The 7,633-nt window shown below is 38.0% G+C and overlaps 1 protein-coding gene across 1 annotated transcript in view; it reads right to left on the bottom strand.

The window, feature by feature from the left end:
* Positions 1–6,507, bottom strand: part of CTCF (CCCTC-binding factor) — a 68,560-nt gene extending 62,053 nt beyond the window's left edge. Inside the window, exon 1 of the mRNA XM_006165225.3 lies at positions 6,395–6,507. The gene's annotated coding sequence lies outside the window, so the exon portion shown is untranslated. The remainder of the gene's footprint in view (positions 1–6,394) is intronic.
* Between the last annotated feature and the right edge of the window lie 1,126 nt (positions 6,508–7,633).

Here is a 7,633-nt window from a genome sequence, read left to right as displayed (position 1 = left end):
CCCCCCCTCCCCGGGGGTGTGATTTCTTGCTTTCTCTGTCTCTTTCTGGCAAGCGCACGTACCCTATACTAAAAACCTCTCACAAAAAAAACTAAAGAAAGAAAAAGAAAGAATAAGTTAGCCCATATCTAGCTACTCTCCTACTACTGTTTTTTGCTCTGACTAGTTTTTATCGTTTTTTTTTTTAATTGCTAGAAGGTGTGTGCATTCATAGACAGAAGAAGAGGGAGAAAGCACCCCACAATGGGAATGGCCACACCATAATCTCTTCTCATCTATTTCTCCATCCTGTTGGAATTTAGGGCACATGTGTACATGCACCCAGTGTGTATTTCAAGCCTCCAGGGCCAGGATTCAAACCATGTGATCAGTTATGTGGAATCTATTATAGTTCCCTTAACCACCAGATCACGGGGATGGCTTTTTTCAGTCATTCTTCCCAGGCCTTCAGGGATTCAAATAATTGCTTACTGAGCTCCTGCTATGTGCCAGGTTTCTGTTTCAGTTTTTATTTTTATTCCATAATAATGTTTTTTTGGATTATACTTTTAAAATATCTTGTCACAGTATTTTGTTAGTTAATATAGTTAATATACTACTCTCTATAAGCATAATTAAAACTACAGTCCTCTTTTTAATAGGTTGTTATATGTCACTGCCAACATGGGATGTCACCCTGTTCACTTACCAGTTTCTCTACTGCTTAAGAGATTTTCTGGTAACCTACTTCTCTCATCCAAAATATTTCAATTTACTTTTTTAACTTTTGTATTGTACAGCAATCATCATTTGTACAGTTTAATGAAAATACTGGAAAAGTCATGATGCATTTTTGCGTAGAAAAATATGTCATAACTTCTTTTTTTTTTTTTGAGAGGTTTTTGCTGTAGGGTGCGTGCACTCGCCAGACAGACAGAGAGAGACCATAGAGACAGAAAGCAAGAAATCACCCCTCAGGGGGGATGGTCACGCCGCAATTCCTTCTCCTCCATTCTCCTCTCGGGATCTTGGGCACGCACGCACACGCGCCCAGCGTGAGTTTTAAGCCACCGAGTCCAGGACGCGAACCGTGGTTGACTACGTGGGAGTCCAGCAACATAGCCATTACATTAACTGCTGGTTCCCAGTGAGAAAGCAAACCACCAGGTCCGGAACTTGAACCATGGTCAGCGATGTGGAAGTGTCCAGCCCCTTAACCACCATGCCTCCTGCTGGCCCCACTGTCATAACTTTTTAAAAAATTATTTCATTTTATTTATCATTTTAGAAGTTTTTTAAAAAGTCTTTTTTTAAAGGAATTATTTTATTTAATTTTGTCATTATTAATATTTTTAAAAATTTTACCAGAGAGGGAAACCAGCAGATGGGACGGTGGTTAAGGTGCTGGACACTCCCACATTGCTAACTATGGTTTAAGTCCCAGACCTGGCGGCTTGCTTTCTCACTTTCCCTCTCTCACTCTCTGCTTAAAAAAAAATAAATAAATGAATAAATAAAATTAAATAGAATAATTCTTTAATTTTACCAGAGAGAAACAGAGACAAAGAGAGGGAAAGTGAGAAAGTAAGTCACCAGGTCCGGGACTTGAACCATGGTCAGTCATGCAGGAGTCCAGTGCACGTAAACCAACATGCCACCTGCTGATCCCTCATTATTATTTTTTGGTTTTGCTACAGGGCTCATGCCATAGAGAGACACAGAAATAGAAAAAGAGAGAGGGAAAGTGAGGAAAGCAAGTCACCAGGTCTAGGATTCAAACCATGTTTGGCCATGAGAGTCCAGCTCCTTAACCATCATGCCACATGCTAGACTTGTCATGACTTTTCTGATAACCCAATATCATGAGTTTTCAAAGAATTTTATGGAAAATATGTACTATGAAAAAACTAGGTGGGGAGGGGGGTGAGGCACTGATAGGTGGTATGGTGGTTAAGGTGCTGGACTCCCACATGACTGACCCTGATTCAAGTCCTGGACCTGGCAGTTTGTTTCCCCACTTTTCCATTTCTCTCTCTTTCTTCCTTTGGTGAAATTTGAAAATAATAATAGTAAATTAATTAAATAAAATGAAAAATTCTTAAAACAAAAAAACTATGTATGGATTTCAAAAATTTTTTGCACCAAAATAAACTGATACATTAATTCCATTTTGTCATAAACTTTCTGAAGATCCCTTGTATAATAACCAACTACTGCAGAAGTCTAAAACAAAACTGCCTTACCTCTATGTTGGACATCACAGTTACAAACACATACTGCATTGTCAGAAAAGTCATGACACATTTTTGCATAGAAAAATACATCATGACTTTTCTGATGATTCAATATATACCCCCTAACCCCCTGCAACATTTGAGAGGTTTTTGCTGTAGGGTGCGTGCACTCGCCAGACAGACAGAGAGAGACCATAGAGACAGAAAGCAAGAAATCACCCCTCAGGGGGGATGGTCACGCCGCAATTCCTTCTCCTCCATTCTCCTCTCGGGATCTTGGGCACGCACGCGCACGCGCCCAGCGTGAGTTTTAAGCCACCGAGTCCAGGACGCGAACCGTGGTTGACTACGTGGGAGTCCAGCAACATAGCCATTACATTAACTGCTGGTTCCCAGTGAGAAAGCAAACCACCAGGTCCGGAACTTGAACCATGGTCAGCGATGTGGAAGTGTCCAGCCCCTTAACCACCATGCCACCTGCTGGCCCCACTGTCATAACTTTTTAAAAAATTATTTCATTTTATTTATCATTTTAGAAGTTTTTTAAAAAGTCTTTTTTTAAAGGAATTATTTTATTTAATTTTGTCATTATTAATATTTTTAAAAATTTTACCAGAGAGGGAAACCAGCAGATGGGACGGTGGTTAAGGTGCTGGACACTCCCACATTGCTAACTATGGTTTAAGTCCCAGACCTGGCGGCTTGCTTTCTCACTTTCCCTCTCTCACTCTCTGCTTAAAAAAAAATAAATAAATGAATAAATAAAATTAAATAGAATAATTCTTTAATTTTACCAGAGAGAAACAGAGACAAAGAGAGGGAAAGTGAGAAAGTAAGTCACCAGGTCCGGGACTTGAACCATGGTCAGTCATGCAGGAGTCCAGTGCACGTAAACCAACATGCCACCTGCTGATCCCTCATTATTATTTTTTGGTTTTGCTACAGGGCTCATGCCATAGAGAGACACAGAAATAGAAAAAGAGAGAGGGAAAGTGAGGAAAGCAAGTCACCAGGTCTAGGATTCAAACCATGTTTGGCCATGAGAGTCCAGCTCCTTAACCATCATGCCACATGCTAGACTTGTCATGACTTTTCTGATAACCCAATATCATGAGTTTTCAAAGAATTTTATGGAAAATATGTACTATGAAAAAACTAGGTGGGGAGGGGGGTGAGGCACTGATAGGTGGTATGGTGGTTAAGGTGCTGGACTCCCACATGACTGACCCTGATTCAAGTCCTGGACCTGGCAGTTTGTTTCCCCACTTTTCCATTTCTCTCTTTCTTCCTTTGGTGAAATTTGAAAATAATAATAGTAAATTAATTAAATAAAATGAAAAATTCTTAAAACAAAAAAACTATGTATGGATTTCAAAAATTTTTTGCACCAAAATAAACTGATACATTAATTCCATTTTGTCATAAACTTTCTGAAGATCCCTTGTATAATAACCAACTACTGCAGAAGTCTAAAACAAAACTGCCTTACCTCTATGTTGGACATCACAGTTACAAACACATACTGCATTGTCAGAAAAGTCATGACACATTTTTGCATAGAAAAATACATCATGACTTTTCTGATGATTCAATATATACCCCCTAACCCCCTGCAACAAAATTTCACTTAATAGTCATAAACCTATAACTAGGTAGATAGCTCATTTCACAAATGAGGAAAGGGATGCCCAAAGAAGTCACCTCACACATAGCAAGAGATCAACCCTAATGGACTTGCTCAAGGGCATATAGCTTATTCAGGTACACAGTCAGACCTTGGTGCCGTAATATGATTGAAATAAAATGTCCTGCTTATTTTGTATTTTCTGTTACACCTATATCAGGGTTTCACCTCCAGAAAGTCTTTCCCAACATCTTTCACCAACTCCTGTAACTGGTCATCCCTCCCTTCGCCCTGAACACACTTTTACCAGAGCACCAATAATACTTATTTACAGACCTCTTGCCCCATATTATACTTCATACCCTCAGGAGAATCCTTTTCTTTTTCACCTTGGAATACCAGTTCCTAATGCAGTGCTAGGTACAAGGTAGAAAGGCAAGTATTTAAAGTATGGAACACATATTACAAGTCTTCGATAAATATAGCAGACTGCATAAGCACATCTAGGTTGATCCAATTTACATCATCTCAGAGAAAATCACACTTCAGTATTTAGAATCAATTAAATCTAAATATAAAACCTATATTCAAAGAACTGGCATTATCAATACAGATAACCTAAGTGCCACTTACATTAATACTTTGTAAATATAAAACTCACAAGAACAATTAAGAACAGTTGCCTTTTCCTCCTTAAGTTTCTTTCTTTCATAAAAGACAGAGAGAAAGGTCTCGCCATGCCAAGATCCTCTCCTTAGCCTACCAGCCAGCCAGGACCATAAGCACATGGGTACTCCAAACTTAGGTCAACCTGGGATCCAAAACTAGGTCTTCCAGATGACTCCACCATCATGCAGTGGTACCCTACCATCTGTGACACTGCAGCTAGGCCAAGAATAGCTAACGTCTGACTTGGTGTGGTCATCAATTATAAAACTACCTACAAATCTGTCTTGTGGATGTCAGGCATGTATAGGAACATGCAAGCAAAGCAAGCAAACACCATTTAATACAATCTATCAACAACTTCTATATTTCATGGTGAAATAGACACAAAGAGGCTGATAGTGGAGCTGTTCCATAGCTCAAAAGCATCGCTTTTCTAATGTTTTCAGTGTAGTAAACAGAGCACTTCTCACTCCCAGGCACTGATGCCTCATTTTTTTCCTGAAAACCTGTATTACCTCAGTCATAAAATTTGCATTTTGCTCAAAAAATTTTGTATTTGCTTTAATATAACATTTTAATTACTTACCATTAAATTATGTAACTCACCATCCCCGACACTAAGCATAACTGAAGCTCCAAGGTGGGCCATCTTATGGCTTCAAATACCCAGGAATCATACCACCTTGTACTCTAAGAGTATTCAAATCCCAGTTTGAGAAAAAGGGATTCAAACAATTAAACTACCTATAATATTTACAACTGATCAACAATTGATCCTATAATCCCATTTCCGAAACTCCCCTAAGACTCTATGTTTCAACAGTTTTTCAGATCAGTATTGCTACTCCTCTCAGCAACTTATTAGTATAAACTCTGTGTCAACACTCCTAAAAGAACCTGTAGAACACAAGTTATTTCTGGAGCAACAAAATGCTACCACACAGACCTTGTCCTTGCCATCTATTAAGATACTAGGTTGTCCGTTTGGTAAATAGAGTTTTGAAGAACAGCAGAGCCTTCCATTCTTATTCCCTCCCTCCTCCTTTATGCTCAAAGTACAAATTGTAAGAAAAATCTTCATAGTCACTCAAGATGATTCATTCATATAAACTTACCTAATCTCAACATTTCTATCTCTATATTCTCTATATGTGTCATTACACACAATTATTTTCATATTTTTCTAGGGGACAAAAAAGGCTTCTGGCAAACTGAGATCATTTTTACATCCGAACCTTACTTTCTTGTTTATAAGATCCCAAAGTGTATTATAATAAACCTCAACACTTATGAGAGGCCTGTTCCAACTTCCCTATAACATCCACTATATTTTCTAGCAGAAACCATAGGTTAAATTGTTAACAACTGCCACACTCTGGTACAAACATGGGCCAGCAGCTAAGCTAACTCAAATTAATTAAGACAATTTTTATCTATCCCCAAGAACAGGATTCCATCTGCTCCTCATCAAAATTACAAATTGCCATAGGCCATGGACTTTTCAGATCATTTGCCAACAGTCAAATTATACATTCCAAGTGTTTCTATAAAAAAGAAGTCACCGTTTCCTGGGGTCTTCCTATGCCCATGCTCAGAATAGTTCTTAATGTTTCACACATATGCTCAGTACCCCAAGAACAGATTCTGATTCTGGTATTATTCTCTCAAAATGGAAGCCTGACAGGTTAAGTAACTTGCCCAGTGTTATCCAGATAGTAAGTGGCAACACAGGATTTCAAATCCAAGACTCTTGACTATAAAACCTGTATGTTCTCAAACACAGAAGTCCTGCATCTCCCATACCCAAGAACTACCCAGCAAATCTTCCACCCCATGAAGGTTATATTACCTCCATTTTTTAAGACCAAGAAATGGAAACAGCAATTACCTCTCCGTGGCTGCAAGGTCAGTTTAAGGAGGGAAAACAGAACCCAGCTTTGAAGCCCCCGGTGAGTAATCTGTCCTCTAGTGCATCTTGTTTTTTGGCCCCAGGTCCGTGATCATTCTAAAAGAGAAGCATAAACACTAAAAAACTGAAACACTAAATTCATACAAATACACTTACATTACAAAAAACAAAGTGATGGCAAACTGAAGACTGATAAAATAGAAAAAGAAACAATATACCTTTTACTATGTCCATTGTTTTTTTGTTTGTTTGTTTGTTTTTGTTTTTTTTTTAAGAATTATTTAGCTTTATCTATTTATTAAGTTTTTAAATTGACCAGAGAGAGACAGAGAAGGAAAGTGAGAAAGCAAGCCAGGTCTGGGACTTGAACCACAGTCGGCCATGTGGGAGTCCAGCGCCATTAACCACCACGCCACCTGCCAGCCCCAACTATGTCTATTGTTAATTGAGCCATTCCATAAATGTCTATCAAGTCAAAAAAATCCACCTACTAGATATATAAAAGACTAAAGATGTGATTATTAAAACTATATTCCACTGAATCTTAAGTACAATTATTCAAGTTATCAAAAAAATTAATTCTCATAGCTAAAATAGTCCTCTAGTAGTTTATTTCCTTATCTTCAGCAAGTAATGGTCTTATTGATTTAGTTTACACCACAGAACTACCTTTTCCAGTTTAATAAGATAACTAAAGGAGGGATGCTTTCACGGACCTTAGAAAAAATCCCATAATGGCAGCAATGAGATGCTTTTTCATAACTGAATACCTTGTTACTTATTTTTTAAAAAAAAGAATTATTTTATTTCATTTTATTCATCATCATTATTTTAATTTTAATTGGCAAGCTTTAAGTAATGGTAAAATGGAACTTACTTCAATAGGAGTAAAAAAACCAGAAAACCTTCTCAAGTGATACGAAAGAAGTAAATTTGAACTAAGAGTTTGCAAAGAATTTAGCACGTGCCAATTTGAACTGAGAGTTTGCAAAGAATTTAGCACATGCCTTAAGAAGAAATCCATCTCATAATTAAAAACTAAGCTGATACAATACTTTCTCAGATGTAACTAAAGAAAAGTCTCCTCTGTTGAAAGGCAAGGTATCTGAACACAAACACAGTATTAGTTTATGTAGTGTAAAAAAACATTTCTGGGGAACCAGCAGTTAGCGTAATGGCTATGTCGCTGGACTCCCACGTAGTCGACCGCGGCTCGCG

This window comes from Tupaia chinensis, unplaced genomic scaffold (genome assembly GCF_000334495.1).
Source record: "Tupaia chinensis unplaced genomic scaffold, TupChi_1.0 Scaffold143830_1, whole genome shotgun sequence".
Taxonomy (NCBI): domain Eukaryota; kingdom Metazoa; phylum Chordata; class Mammalia; order Scandentia; family Tupaiidae; genus Tupaia; species Tupaia belangeri.
Note: the sequence above shows the minus strand (reverse complement) of the source record. Positions and strands in the feature narration are given on the sequence as shown.